Source organism: Physeter macrocephalus, chromosome 1 (genome assembly GCF_002837175.3).
Source record: "Physeter macrocephalus isolate SW-GA chromosome 1, ASM283717v5, whole genome shotgun sequence".
NCBI lineage: Eukaryota > Metazoa > Chordata > Mammalia > Artiodactyla > Physeteridae > Physeter > Physeter macrocephalus.
In genome coordinates, this window is record NC_041214.2 from 80,818,132 (window position 1) to 80,834,577 (window position 16,446).

General features: G+C 44.6%; 1 protein-coding gene across 12 annotated transcripts in view; it reads right to left on the bottom strand.

The window, feature by feature from the left end:
- The window catches only part of LPP (LIM domain containing preferred translocation partner in lipoma), a 745,137-nt gene that overhangs the window by 582,763 nt on the left and 145,928 nt on the right, over positions 1 to 16,446 (bottom strand). The gene's annotated exons all lie outside the window — the stretch shown is intronic.

Genomic DNA, 16,446 nt, shown 5'->3' on the forward strand with positions numbered 1-16,446 from the left:
CTATAGAATAAGATAGAGCCTCATGATTGGCCTCATCTTTAGTGGGAATGAGCTAGAAACTCCTGCTCTCAGTCCCTGTGCTGTGGAAACTTCTAGAACAGAACCCATAGCACATACATGTGGGAACAACGAGAATGTGGTTGGGCAAAATAAACACTCCTTTTGGGCATGAGCCTGGGGAATACAAGAAGCGGATGGTCAGGACACTGAGCCTTGGTTCCCTTATAGCATCACCCAGCTTCCTCTCCACCCTCCTTGACTCTCTTTTCAGGCCCTGAGTTTGTCCTTCCCGTCTTGGAATCCACAGCTTAAATATCTTTTAAAAAGCTTTACCTCTAAGCACTGCACAACATAAGTAAACTGAAAAGAGTAGATTTTAAGCTGGAGTGCCCACCGGAATTGCCCAAAAAGGTTTTCAAAATGCAAATGCCCATGTCCATACCCAAAGATTTAGGGATGCAGACTGAAAATCTGAATTCTAGTAAAACTTCCCTAAGGGATGCCAATCCACAAATTCAGGAGAGAAACTATTGGCTATAGGGAGCAGTCACCAAACTGGGAACTCAGGAGAACCAATGGGAAGAAAAGCAATGGGGTACCTGGGCTAGTGTCCCCAGGAGGACCAAGTGGCCCATAGGTAACCTGCATTCATGGTGGACAAAGGGAGGAAAGGAGGACCGGAGAGTAACCAGGGTAACAGACAGGTGCCCCATGGGAAGAGCAGTCTGTCCTGTCAAAGATCTCCAGAAAAGAGGATCCACTTAGGAGACATGGAGTGAGATAAACAGGGAAATTTGGACAGGATTTAGGTTTTGCAGGGATGGGTTTGCAAAAGGTATTCACCTCAAGAAGGCTAATTAATCAATTTATACAATAGATTCCATTTATTATCTTGAAAACAGACAGGAGATAAAAATAGATGAGCATATCCTCTGCACATTTCTTTAAATATTGCTGTAACAACAACAGGATCCGGATGAACCCTGAATGGAAAGAAATTTGTCATCGGCCTCCAAATCAAAGATGTATAATCCATCACGGCCACTAAATTTCTATGACAAATCTCTTCAGCCAAAACAAGGTAGAGCGCTTAGCTAATTACAACTCCCTGATCCCTCTGGATGTCAAAACCAAGTCCAATTCATTTGTCTTATGAGTCCCTATAAACGAGTCCTGTTGTTTCACTTCAATATGAAAGCCCCAATATAAAACAAAAGATTAATCTGGCTGATGAAACCTAGTCCAGGTGTGCTAGGACAATGATCTTCATATTTGTCTATCATTGTTTCATCTGTAAAATGGGAATAACAGACTTCTCTCCACAGTATAAAAAAGAAATAATACCCTAGGCAGCTGCCAAATAATGAAATACTTAGCTCTAATTGCTAAATAAATGACTTACATAATTAAGATCTGCGTTTCCTTTGTTTTTCTAAAAGCAACATCTAGTTCCTAATTTGCATCATCAACCTATTCAAACCTGAATTGGAAGAATCCCTTCTGCTTTATCCAGAATTCCAAATATGGAATTTATCTATTTGATTAGATTCTCCCACTTCCGTTATCATTATGGAAGCTATGCCTTTACCCTGTGGATTTCTTTATCCTATGACATTCTCTGGAAAGAAGTCTGGGAGGGAAGCAAAGAGTCTGATATTCACGTGTGAGGTCTGAAGTTTAACACTGAGGCATGGTTGCTATTTCTGAAATGGGGGTTGATTCTGTGACTGATGGACCATAGACCCTGAGACCTGTTTACTCTAGTTTGAGTTATCTAAGTGTGTCCTTCAGTGTTTCCCAAATAGATGAACCAGCCTGAATGATTGAATTACATTATTCTCTGCTCAGAAAACTGTCCCTCACTTCACAATACAGCTCTGTCCTTCCTTCCAGCCTCCCACTACTGCCCCTAAAAAAACTATGTTGGGATCTGGGTAAGAGTGGGGGCGGTGAGGAACCTGGGGATGGCAGAACATCTCTTTTCTACCTTGCTTCATGCGTTTCCATGTTGGACTCTCTCCACCCACCTTGTCCACAGGGAAGAAGGGGTGACTTATCTAATTACTGAATCTGGAGAAGGAACTGGGCATGGGCAATTCAGCCCCTTCCTCCCAGTCTTGGGATGTACCTGACTGCGGGAAGCATACCCTCCCTGCCGCTCAAGGTGAAGAATTTTACAGGCCAAGTCCCCTATGGGGGAGTTGTCACAGGTAGAAGATATACGAGAGAGGAAGAGGGTAACTTTGATTCAGGGATGCTGTGTTAACAAGCCCACTGAGCTAAGAGGCCTAAAGCCCATTCTCCAACTAGTCTTTATCTCCAGCTGCCTGACGCTGCATTACCTTCAACTGGTTTCTAGATGAACACACAAGAACAGGAGGCAGGATAGCAAATGGTGCTGGAACTGATGCTTAAGGGCCAAGGCAGAGGCTAGATGAAGCCTTAACGAACCCCCTCCAACCCCGACATATCACCTAGTCTAACCACACTGAACATACCCGACCTTGCACGTGACCTTGCACGTGGTACTTTGGGGCGTCTGCCTTCACTCACGCTCTTCATTCATCCTTGAACTACCTTTCCAAATCCTTCACTGGCCCCACCCGACCCCCAGGCCAGGATCACCCAGCCTTCTCAGATGCAGCCAACCTCAGGGACCTCTCCATTCCCTGAATCCTCACTGCTCATTCTCTCTCGGTCTTTATCACTCTGTAATCAGAGACATTTTTAAATGTAAATCTAATCTCTGGGAGAGTCTTAGTTCCTTCACTGTCAAGTTCCAATCACCTCCTCCCCATCACTGCTCCACTGGCAAAAGTTAACTAGTGTTTATTCAGAACTTATTATGTACCAGGCATGAAACTAAGAGCATTATGTTCATTACCTTGTTTAATCTTCCCTAGGAAGTAGGTACAGTTATCATTCTCTAGAAGGAACAGGGTCTGTGCTCAAAAAGGCTCATCATGCCAAGCACATCTCACTCTGTCTGGTGTAACTATGGGAGACTTGCAGGCTTGAGACAAAACAGCAGATGGGGATGGGAAGTAAGACTCAGGGGGACTAAATTCAGTCCCAAACTGAGGGTTCCACCTTCACTGCCTGGACCTTGACCTTCACCTACACTTGCCCCTGGCTTTAAGGAGGAAAAGAAGTCTCACTTTAAAAAAAAAAAAAAAAAGAAGAAGAAGAAAATGGAGAAAATAAAAGTCCAGGTGGTCACTGCTCCATGAAAGGTCTAACTGCTCAGTATGAAAAGGCTCCCCAACCTGAATCCCTGCTCTGAAAACAGAGGTCTGGATCACTGTGGTTTTGTCCTGAGATGAATAACAAGCCCCGAGGATTGCTCGAATTACAAGGCCCAGACCAGATCCACTCAAATATAGCTGGAAGCTTTCTAGTAACTCTTACTGTGCATGGGGAATGAGCTGCTCAGAGAAGTGACTCACTTACTGGAATCCGTGCTGCCTGCATTACTCAGCTGATATTAATACACCCACTTGTTCATTAAAGTTTAATTGGCGTTCATGTGAATTGGTTTCACCGGATACTTAATCAAAGAGAAGTGTTTGTGTATGAAGTGTTCACATACAAAGCTAGAAAGCACAGCTCTTCTCCAGCCTCTGCACACTTCCACTGGCTGCTCTTCTAACTCTGTTGACACAGTAAGTTAGTCAGAGAGGGTGGGACAGTGATCTTGAAAAGAGAAAGGGGGAAAAGCTGTCCAAACACAAAACAGGAATCAATGATGAATCCTCTGTACCGCACTAGACACGGTCCCCTAGCTCATCAGCGACAGTCTGACATTGGCCAGGACTCAAATGCCAACTCCTCAATACAAACTTGTTCCTTTCTGGAGTTCATTATCAAAACTGCAGGTCTCCTTTTCTCCCTGGGCACCTGTCTCCCAGCCGTGCATCTTTATTTTTCAAATGGGTAGATAAAGAAATTAACCACCATTCAACATAATCACACACTTTTCTTGTACTGACAAGCAAACCATGAACGCAATCCCAAACGCCTATTTATACAATCAGGGCTGTCAGTACCCTGTTATTTCTTATCGGATATCTCACTAATCAACATTTCTGGAAATATAAGTTTTTAAAGCTCCTGAAAAGACCGTGCATGAAGTTGGGGAGAAAAGATTTCAAGTCTGGTGGCTCTGGTTGTGTTATCAATTTTTCCTTAGGGATGGTCACCGTTGTAAAGTACGCATGACTTCCTGGCCCAAAACAAATCAAGGTGGGTTAAAAACTTGACACTCTAGACTAACCCTCCGAGACTGTAGGTTGAAAGGCAATGTACTGATTTTTTTTTTAATAGCTTTATTGAGATTTGATTCACACACCATACAATTCACCCATTTAAAGTCTACAATTCGGTTTTTAAAATACTCACAGAGTTGTGCAACCATTGCCACAATCTAATTTAATAACATTTTCATTGCCCCAAAAAGAAACCCATACTCATTAGCAGTCACTCTCTAACCCCCACCCCACCCCTGCCAGCAACCACTAATCTACTTTCTGTCTTTATAGACTTTACGAATTTTCCTACTGTAGACTTTTCATATAAATGGAATCACATAATATGTGGCCTTTTGTGACTAGCTTCTTTCACTTACCATAATGTTTTCAAGATTCATTCATGTATCAGGACTGCATTCCTTTTTATTGCTGACTACTACTCTGTTTTACGGATATACCAAATTCTGCTTATCCATTCAGCAATCCGCCTTTTAAAAATAAAATAGGGCTTCCCTGGTGGCGCAGTGGTTGGGAGTCCGCCTGCCGATGCAGGGGACACGGGTTTGTGCCCCGGTCCGGGAGGATCCCACATGCCGCGGAGCGGCTGGGCCCGTGAGCCATGGCCGCTGGGCCTGCGCGTCCGGAGCCTGTGCTCCACGGCGGGAGAGGGCACAGCAGTGAGAGGCCCGCGTACAGCAAAAAAATAAAATAAAATAGATCTACCAAAGAATAGCAAATTATTTAGTAGCACTCAGCTTGGCAGATAATTTGCTAATCCCCTTCATGATCCAGTCACCATCAGACATGTAAGGTAAGTGGGGTTGTAGTAGGGCTTCACACATGTGGGAGGAGGCAGCAGAGCCTAGCAGCATCAGCCTTTCGAAAGTGAAAGCTCATCACGATGACCCATCTGCGCATGGCTTCACAGTTTACAAAGAGCTCTCACTGGCTCCATGTAGCTAGACGGTGGTTCCTTGAGGAAGGAGCTGCCATGTCTGCATCTCTAACCTCCCCAAGGCACCCAGCATCACTTGGAATGCACTGAACAAACAACACGAGCAACCACTTCTCTCTCTAGGAAAGCCACCTTTTTCAGCTTCTTAAGATATGACCCAACTACTTAGTAATAGGCACCTACGATGTGCCAGGCACTATCATGGTGATTAATAAGACATGACACCTGCCTTACAGGGGTTTAAAATCTAGTAGAAAAGACCAAAGGAATACACACAGGACAAATCAGTGCCAGATGAACAGAATTAAGGATGTGAGAGAACTGAGAGAAGGAAATCTCTAGCTTATTACATTCCACTTGCCATGCTAGTGATTTCATTTCTAACCTTGTTTGTATGGTGGGAGCTAATTACAACATGACAATCATAGATAGTACATAGACTTTCATGGAAATAGAGAATTCATAGCTATGAGTGTCCTGAAAAAGTACAAACTGATCTGCATCTGGAGCCTAAAACAGAGCCAACTTCAGCACGCACATGATTAACATCACCAGATAATGTAGACCAAAAAAGCAACCATCCAAGATGGAAAGTCAAGGGGGTCATCTGTCCAAACCAAAGGAATTTCTGCCTCCTTCAAAGCAGGCTTTTTAAGACACTGTCAGGAAGCTGGCAATTCACCCAGAAGTTGCCACCTAAGAAACCATATACTGTGAAGGAAAGAAATAGGCTTCCAAAATACATGTAATCTAACCATACTCTGGTACATGAGGCCAATAATACAGCACTGGGCTTATTTGGTGCTATATGTCTAAAGGACTCAAAGACATATGCGAAAGAGAACTCAGTCCTTCCCACTCCCTAAGCAAGTGTAGAGTTGACTCCTAATCATTAAGAAGCTCAAGAGTATCTTCCATTCCTCTGTCCTGTATTCTGAGGACACACTTGAGCTCCCAGATAAAGGTACTTTGCCATCAAACGAGAAGTCCAACTCATGTTTCTGTTTTTTGGAGTGTAGGGATGTATACATTCCTTGGATCCAACTCATGGAACATGAAACATTAGGTTTTCACACAAACCAAAAACAGTTGACACACTTAATGAGAGCTTCTTTCACTTAAAATTTCTACCAGCATGAAACCCTCTTTAATAAATTCATCCAGTTTGTACATCAGTACAAGTGTTCCTTTTTAAATTCCTATAGCAAGTTCGTACATCCTGTTTCCTAATTACCTCATGCAAAAAAGGGAATTTTACCTTCACCTCTCTTGTTCATTAAAGCAAGTTTCAGGAAATACTTTGACATTTGATTTTTCAAAAACACATGCTGATTTAACAGAAAGTTTTAGAGATTCATTGCTGCTTATACTTGGGGAGAAACAAGTTAATATCAAATCATAGTTAATTTTTTAACCAATGGGAAAAAAGAAAAATAAAGGAGAACATTTTTCAGGTTTATTGCAACTCTGTATAACCTAGATAGCGCTTGGTAAGACCTCATTACACCCGAACGAGGGTGGTGAAGCAGAAAGCAGCCCAGAGTTAAAGGTTCTAGGTTTGCATCCATCACTGCTTTAAGAAAACTCACCTCATCTCTCTGAACCTCAGTTACATCATCTCTAAAAGGGAAATGAATGACAAGCTCTGCCTTGCCTACCTCATGGGGCTGTCATAAGGTACACATAAGAAAATGTGTATTTGCAAACCGCAAAGCCCCATACACAATGTGAGGTATTCATAATATGAGGCATTATCTCAATATCCTTTCCTATAAAGACATTTTTAAATGACATGAGCAAACACTTGTGCCTTTCTGTTTCTATTTTGAATAAGCCAAGGAAGCACCCCCAAAATCAGCACTACCAGTTCCAGGAAGCTTCACTCTCTCTCTCTCTCTCTCTCTCTCTCTCTCTCTCTCACACACACATACACACGCACGCGCGCACACACACGTAAGCTTTTTAACGATAAGTGCTGTATAAGACAATAAGACCAAGAAAGCACCAGCTCCTGAAGAATCTTCCATCTCTGAGCTATCCTCGTGAGCACAACTTTAAAATTAGTGTCTTTCAGCGTATCTTATTTTTTGAAGGTGTGTGAACTATCTTAGAGTATATCCACCTTTCAAAAACTGTTATGCCAAAATCCCCACCCACCTCCTTCTGGTGCAGGAGAAATGTTCCCAGAAAGAAGTGGCCCCAGCATATCAATGTCTTCTGGAGAGGAGGGAAAATGGGAGCCAGCACTGAGGACAGGACCAGGCACGTGCAGACTGAGAGAAGACAGAACCTGCCTGGGTGACACAGGAAAAATTCCACCCTACAGGCCATCTTGGATCAGCAAACTGACCCTCAGAGCCACTTGGCAACACTCCAGGAAGCAGCTTATCAACGATGTGGATGCCTTCAACTCCCCAAGCACACTCTATCATCTGAAGTTGACTCTCTGAACTACCATCTGCAGATAAGCAAAGATCAAGGACAGAGAAGCCAAAACTTTTCCAAGGTCCTGAGTGGCTGTGCAAATGCAATTCCTATGTCCCAGGCTAGACTGGTTCCCGGTCCTTGAGTGAACAGGCCAGGCTCCTAAAACAGGCCTAAACCGTTCACTTGGTACCTGTCCATCATTGTAGCAGGACGGAATAATGAGAGCTAATACTTACAAAGGGCTTGCTGTGCCAGGCACCACTAAATATGCTTTACACACATTTTTAACTTATTTTTTAGCTTATTGAACCCTTACAACGACCCTATGAGGTAAGTATATGAGATGAGGAAACCGAGGCACCAAGAGAGGGAGTTGTTTGCCCAAGGTTCTATAACAACACGTAGTGGACAGTTGTAAACACTGGTGGTCTGGCTCTGATGGCCGTTCTTACCCGCACACACTCTGCCTACCCCTGGGTACTTCCCACACTGGCTGAACACCCACCAGGAGCCAGGCACCACTGGAGGCTCTCACATATATTTTCTAATTTATTCTCACAGTGACATTGGGAGACAGATTGTATTATCTGGAATTCAAAGAAAGACACAGAGACTCTAGGAGGTCATTTAACCAAGGTTTTAACAAACACTTAGAAGCACACTAGGATTTGAACCCCTGTCCAATTTCAAGTTTGGTGCTCTTTGTAAACATCCAGGTTCTGCCTCAGCTCTGACAGCAGCAAACTACACAGTCCTCTAATCAGCATTAGCACTGTCTATCTATATCTACCTAGCTATCTACTCATTCAGTTTATGACAAGTGGTGCAGCGGAAAGAACATGTGTTTAGGAAAACAGGAAGATCAGAGAGGTTCCATCACTTACCAGCTGTGTGACTTGGACAAGTTATTTAGCTACTCTGTGCCTCAGTTTCCTCATCGAACCAATAAGAACAATGATAACAGTACCCACCACCACCTCGAGGATTGTTATAAAAATTAAATGAGATGATGCATGTACAACATTATGACAGTGACCAATACATCATCAGTGCTCAATAAGAATTCACTAATAATTGAGTGAAACCTGAAGATTAAATGGCATAATCTAAGAACAATTCCTAGTAGAGTTCCAGTCATATAATAGCTGCTCAAAGACAAAACTGATCTTCATTTGTTGTGCATTTCCTGATAGTCTAAACATGTCTTGTCTCACAGCCCTCTCTGACTCAGTCCCTAAACCCCACCACATGGCCAGCACATAAGTTGCACATCAGAGATGTTCAGAGTCAAGGATCATATGATCCTTCTCTGAACTTACTGAGGAAAGAAAATCTAAGATGCTAACTTCTCTGAAAGGTTGGGAGCTTCAGTTGTCCATTTTCACCGGAAATGTTACCTTCAATGTGAAAATTATTACCCATAATTGAAGTCCTAAAACGCACTAAAAGGCCTCAGTTGAATGTTTTTATTTATTTCTGATACATTTCTCAAGAAATAAAGAAGAAAAATGATTTCCCAACCTCCACATTTCAAAACTTTTTGTCTGTCTTCTCTACAAAGACTACCGCGTTACTTATCCTTTATTTTGCATCAGAGTCCTTCACAGATGGTAATCACAGGGCTTTCCTCAGTCATTCACTAGTGAGCAAGAGAGGAGAAAGGGAAGGAAGGAAGGAAGGAGGGAAAGAGGGAGAGAGAGAGATGGGAGGGGAGATTGTAAATACAAGAAATAGAGGACAATTGACATTAAAAGAAAATTCATATGGCAGAGCTGCTTCAACCAGGACATGAAAGGAAAAACAGCTGTAAGAGTACATCATTAAATTTGGTGGAAAGGAAAAAAATGTGTGTGTGTGTGTATGTGTGTGTGTGTATATGTGTTTAGGTGTGTGCGTATGTGTGCACGCACACATGCACATATATGACAAAGAGCTAAGATGAAAACCATCCACCACTGGGCGTGAGAAGGGGTGCCCACACCAGGAGTTTTGGGCAGCATTGCATTGTGCAAAGGGTCACAATGCTGCCAGGGCCCTGGGGCTGGAGGACTAGATTTGCAGCCCAGCTGTGCTGTGCCATCCAACTGCCCCATCTGGAACAAGCCAATTTCAACTCAGTCTCCTATGCTCAGAATGGAGCCCTCCCAGGACTGGTGTGCGATCTAAGCAACAAAAGAGATATGAAAGTGTTTTGGAAATATCTGTACAAACATAAATGGGCGTTAGTAACCCATTTATTCCAATGCCGAGGAGAGCGACTTTTCATCTGAGCCACCGTTCCTCAGAAGTAGAATCTACTCCCATCCCAGCCTGCTTTCAGCACAGGAAGAAGGGATACAGAGAGTTTTCCAGAGAGGTGATGCTTTTTAATTTCTCTATTATTTCCACAACAAAATAGCAAAATCTTCCCCCCTTTTGTTTTTCCAAATAAAAATAAATTATAACCCTAACTTGCTAATAAATGCAGGTTGGAGCTGTCCTTAAGTAAAAGCTTTTGATAACAAATTGCCTGCACTAACTGCTATTTTACTGCTGAATTTTTTATTGTTGCTTAAGCACAGCAATTATGCTAATAAGCCTGGGAGGATGGTACATCGAGTATTGAATCTGACAGATAAAATACTCAATGAAATGCTAATCTCACCTGAAAATTGGAATCAGACAGCCTTATTAGTATTTATGGATATGGCATCTTAAACATGGTTTTTTTCAGATGAATATATATGAAATCAATGTTGTCTCCTAATACAGCCTGCCATTTCGAGGCCTCTGTGTGCTTTAAATTCAAGGTGACGATTCCTCATTGCTTCAGCGTTGCTTCTTTTTTTTTTTTTTTTTTGCGGTACACGGGCCTCTCACCGCTGTGGCCTCTCCCGTTGCGGAGCACAGGCTCCGGACGCTCAGGCCCAGCGGCCATGGCTCACGGGCCCAGCCGCTCCGCGGCACGTGGGATCCTCCCAGACCGGGGCACGAACCCGTGTGCCCTGCATCAGCAGGCGGACTCTCAACCACTGCGCCACCAGGGAAGCCCTTCAGCGTTGCTTCTTGACAGAGAAACGAGAACTTATTGGTCATCTGTGCCGCAGAAAGAATCGGGCAATAAAATGTGTTTCTTCCTGCACCTCCCTCCCTCTCTACCCATCTCATCTAATCCCCCCAAAAAGGGAAGGTAAGAACTGTCTTTCCGAGCAGAAAGAGGAGGCAGATTTGACAGCAACAAGAACCATTTGTCAAACCATCCGGCTTCTCTCTTCACCTGACAGGAGGGAAGAGTGATGTGTCAGAAAGAACAGGGAATTGAGGATCCAAAGAGCTGGCTTCTCATCTTGAGCTTTGCCATTTCCTCCACGGGAGGACTTGATGGAACTCAGTTTCCTACAAAGGGACCTTCAGAGCCCCATGATCAAGTCTCTCTGAGAAACAAGTCTCCAGGGCAGACATAAAAAATGGGGGCCAAAGCCCCAGTGTCTATGAAGAATTAAATATTATAAGCCAAGGTAGACACATCGTGGGAACCTGAGATTCTAGAACTTGTGCTTTGATTTATATTTACACGGTCCCTCCTTACCATGTATCCCCAGTATATATCTGAAATGGTTCTGCTTAAATTCAGAGACCTCAGACACCAAAGACAAAAAAAATAAACAAGACTGGACTGTTTACCAACTGTCCTCAGGAATTTAATTGGTCTTCTTCTTTGGTATCAATACATTATTTCTAGGAGGGAGCAAAGAAGAGAAGTCAGCTGCCTATTTTAAGCAGCAGAAACTAATGCTATCTGAATATCGCAATATTATTTATTTAAAAAATCCTTCTTGGGCTTCCCTGGTGGCGCAGTGGTTGAGAGTCCACCTGCCGATGCAGGGGACACGGGTTCGTGCCCCGGTCCGGGAGGATCCTACGTGCCGCGGAGCGGCTGGGCCCGTGAGCCATGGCCGCTGAGCCTGCGCGTCCGGAGCCTGTGCTCCGCAACGGGAGAGGCCACAACAGTGAGAGGTCCGCGTACCGCCAAAAAAAAAAAAAAAAATCCTTCTTTCCTTTGATTTCCATATGAACCCCATAAAGCAGGAAAGAGAAAATCCTCTTCTCCAGAAGCTGCTGTAGATAAGAAAATTAAGAATCAGAGAGGACTTCCTCATCCAGCCAGAGTACACAGGTTCTGGGGTTAGGATGAGCAGTTTTGCCTTCTGACTAATTCCAGCCTGCCGCCGAGCACACTCAGGTCCTCTGGGTCGTGGGCCTGTTGACTCACCCCAAACCCAAATACCCAAGTTACTAGTCACTGCTGGACAAGGGAGGCAGTGAACAGGAACCTCAACACCTGCAGCAGCCACATCAGTGACTTCTCCCACCACCTTCAAGGCTTCAAAGGGCTGACACCCCTTCCAGAAGTTTCTCTCTCCCCCGGGTAGGTCGTAGGCATGGAAAAATTCAGGCTTGCCCGGAACGGAGGAATGTGACATGTTGTGACAAAACTGGGCACAGATCCCAGGACTCCAATTCACTCTGGGGCCTTGGAGAGTCCCCTTCCTCTATAAGCCCCCGTTTCTTCCTCTGTGCCTCTTCGCCTTTTCAAGACAAAAGATGTCCCTTGGCCTTTAGCAGAAGGGGAAAAGAGAGAGAAAATGGGCTTCAAAAATACAGCGTTCAATGCAACTTACAGAGGGCCCTCACATCCCTTTCTTCAGCAAATCCTCACAATGCAGCCAAAGCTGCACTGATTATTATCCCCATTTTGCAGATAAAGACGTAAAGGCCTAAAAATTCAGAAATTCCCCCCAGATAACACAAGAGCTAGGAGATCCTCAGCCCATAGCTGGGGGTTAGGGGGAAATGCGGGTACAGGTGGTCAGCCCAAGGCAGGGTAGAGCCAGTAGAGTCTATAGGCATTAATCATAATGTTCCAAGACACACCACCTCCAAGAAAGAGAAAATTCTGGTATTCCTTTAATATTAGTGATCCACACCACCCATGGGTGCTGACCAACTCGCTACCATCCCCCTCTGCTTCACACACCTAGAAAGTCCAGACACCCCTTTATCTTTATCATACGAGGACCAACACGGCAATTTGCAAAGCATCATCACAACAAATTCATCAAGTAGGAATCAAAAAGCCGTGCACTGAGAAGTCTATTCACTCGCCCAATTTTCAGAGGTCTCACAAAGCAGGGCCAGCACCCAGACCCAGGCCCCCTGTTCTTTCCACTTGATTAAGCCACCTCTGAATTGCCAGGGCCACCATCTCTTTAGTAAACAACCACAGCAGAAAAGTCAGCTCTGAACTGAGACATCTCCCAACAGAGTAACGATTCGAGTCATACTTCGAGGAATAATTTCTGGGAAAGCAGAGGAGGTGATGCTATCAAACAGTGAAACTTCAAACTCCTACTCACTACCTGCCCGGGAGGGCGCAGGAAACGGGGCTGAGGCCCTTTCCCTACATGCTCCCCGTACCCATTTCTGTCACTCACAGTCATTGCTAAACTTAGTGCCTTAAGCAAATGAAAGATGTTTCCTAGCGGCACGGCCTTGGGTAAATCCCCAACCTCATTGGTCCTGTTACTAATACACACTTATGCACACATGCACATACACAGATGCACGCGCGCGCGTGCAGACACACACACACACACACACACACACACACACACACACACACACACACACACACACACACACACACACACACCCTAGGACCATCCCTTCTTTTCCCTAGTGGGGTGGTGACAACAGAAAGCCCCTGTCCTGCTTATCCTGTGAAGTCCCACAGCTACACCATAATCGTTCATGTGTCTCCAGCCTCTGCACCCAATACTCTGACCAGAACCCTCCACCTCTTCCTTGGGCTTCCTAATTCCCATCCTCCTTCTGCTAAGCCGCACTTCTCCATCCTCACCTGCCACTCTCCTCTGTTAGGCCTGGTCACCTCCACCCTGCACCAGCACTAACTTCTCTCTCCATCACTAATCTCAACCTTCCCCTCGCATCTGAAATCCACCTTTCCCTAACTGCAATACTGCCGGCTCTCCAACAAATGAAAGCTCTTAAAACATCTTCCACTGAACTGGCTCTGCACTTCTCTAGACATGCTCTGGTTGGTATCCTCCTAAAATCAGCATCTCCATAACTAAGTCTATTCTACAGGTCTGGTTTCTAGAGAGAAAGCTCTTGTGCCCAGGACACAGGAAGGAAGTATGGCGCTAAGGGGAACTTCAGTCAACACGTCTGAGACACATCGCCCCACAGTGTACATCTCACCACTCCAGAGAAGCTGGGGCAGTGGGGAGGGTCCATCCCTGGGCCAGATGCTGAGAAACACCACCTTGCTAGGGCTTTTACAAACATTCTCTAATCTTTACAACTGAGCATGCAAGGTATATTTAATGCCCAATAAAATCCATTTAAATTGGGGCTCAGAGCAGTTTAGTAACTCAGTCTCACTGAAGTTATGTAAATCATCCTAATTCAAACAGCTACTGGAGCCAGGCTCATAACCAAGTCGATACAATTTCACTGAGATTCTCTGTTGTTGAACCATGTCCGGTGCTCTGCCAGACACTTTGCCTAGATAATCTCAGTTAACATACATAACAACCCCTCCTAGTAATTATTAGTGTCCCATTTTACAGATCTGGAAATTAAGGCCACATGCCACACAATACGTCTCTGCACATTTAGGACTGGAAGCAGGGGTCCTGGACTTGTTCTTTTTCTCTTTCCTCTGTATCATGCATCTTTTTCACACCTAAAGTCTCTATCTCTATCTGTGATGTGTTAAACATAAAGGGTTTTTCTGTGCATGAGTCACTAGAAGCAACACTCAGTAGTCCATGCAGAATCTGCACTGCAAGTCGGGAAAAGGTGTATCACAAGCAGCAATTGAGTTAAGATCCCAATAGTGATGGTGGAAGGTGGATTTCTGGAGTACGCCATGTGCGTACAGCCTGACCCTGGACTGTTCCCAAGGGTCAGAGTCACAAAGCCAGGCTGGAGTTTCACTCAGTTTCACAAAGCACACCTTGACTTGTCCACCTTCCTTGTAGCAGGGGCAACGGCAAAGTCTTTTTCAAGAAGGTTCATAACCAAAGTCAGAAATCCAGAGGTCATCACATAAACCACTTCCTCCTCTTCAAAAGGAAATCTTTTCCTTTGTTGAGGAGCACGGGCTCTTCAGTAGCTGTGGCACGCAGGCTCAGTAGTTGTGGCTCATGGGCTCAAGAGCGCAGGCTAAGTAGTTTTGGCACACGGGCTTAACAAGAGAAGCCACCGCAATGAGAAGCCCATGCACCGCAACAGAGAGCGGCCCCCGCTCACCGCAACTAGAGAAAGCCTGCGCACAGCAATGAAGACCCAATGCAGCCATAAATAAATAAATAAATAAATAAATAAATAATTTTTTTTAGAAAGGAAATCTTTTCTGATAGAAGGAAGGTTGATACTCCAAGAACTTGAGAGCTAGAAGAAGAGATGGTGCATCTTGACCTATCTCACTGGGAATGTCACCAGCATCTTAAGCAGACATCACCTTTCCCTCTGCCTCTGGAAAAACAGGATTAAGAAGGAGCTGGGGGAAAAGCTGATAGCTGCTCTTAAGAGCTATAGGTCCCTAAATCAGTTCCCAGGAGCCCTTCTAATTCCTTGGGTTAACTGTAGATAACCTTCCAACCCCTCAGGCCTCCTAAGTAATTCAATTTAACACATATTTACAGAGTGCCTAAAAATGCCAGCTACTGAGCTAGGCTCCAAAGGCTCAGAGATACCTGCCTAAATAAATAAATAAATAAATAAATAAATAATTTTTTTTAGAAAGGAAATCTTTTCTGATAGAAGGAAGGTTGATACTCCAAGAACTTGAGAGCTAGAAGAAGAGATGGTGCATCTTGACCTATCTCACTGGGAATGTCACCAGCATCTTAAGCAGACATCACCTTTCCCTCTGCCTCTGGAAAAACAGGATTAAGAAGGAGCTGGGGGAAAAGCTGATAGCTGCTCTTAAGAGCTATAGGTCCCTAAATCAGTTCCCAGGAGCCCTTCTAATTCCTTGGGTTAACTGTAGATAACCTTCCAACCCCTCAGGCCTCCTAAGTAATTCAATTTAACACATATTTACAGAGTGCCTAAAAATGCCAGCTACTGAGCTAGGCTCCAAAGGCTCAGAGATACCTGCCTTCTGCAAATCAGAGCTCAGAAACAGATATCACCCATTAAAATACAAGATGGTCTGAGAAAGAGTTTCTGAAAATACAAACCATGGGATGGGGAATGTAGGAGCAAAGAGACTGAATCCAAATGGAAAAGCTGATGTTTCTGAGAAGGCGGAATCTGAGCTAGGTATGGAAGGATGCTGCCTGGCATCCATAGCCAGCCAGGCAGAATGGCCCTCCATGTGAGCATGGGGTAGATAGGGGGAGTCAGGGAGCAGGGGGAAAGGCAGCCTGAAGTCAGATCGGGTAGGGCCCTGTGCAGGCTTATCACGTATATTAAGGACACTGGGAGGCCAGAAAAACACAAGGCAAGTCTCATGACAGAGGCTGTGAGCTCACTACTCTCAGGGCACCCCACCAAAATAAAACCTACCCCTCCAAAAAACCAAGGAATGTGCATGTGTATGCAGCCAACCTCCTAGCATGCCACAGACAGAACAAGGAAAGACATGTTATCACTCACTCACGCCCCAATATGGCCTCTTGAGGCTGGACATGGTACCACAACCTCCAGTGTTAAAGACAAGGAAACAGAAGCCCAAGAAAATATATTGGTGAGACGTGGCAATTCAGAGCTGGAACTGGGTGGCCAAAGCCTGATTCTCCGAAG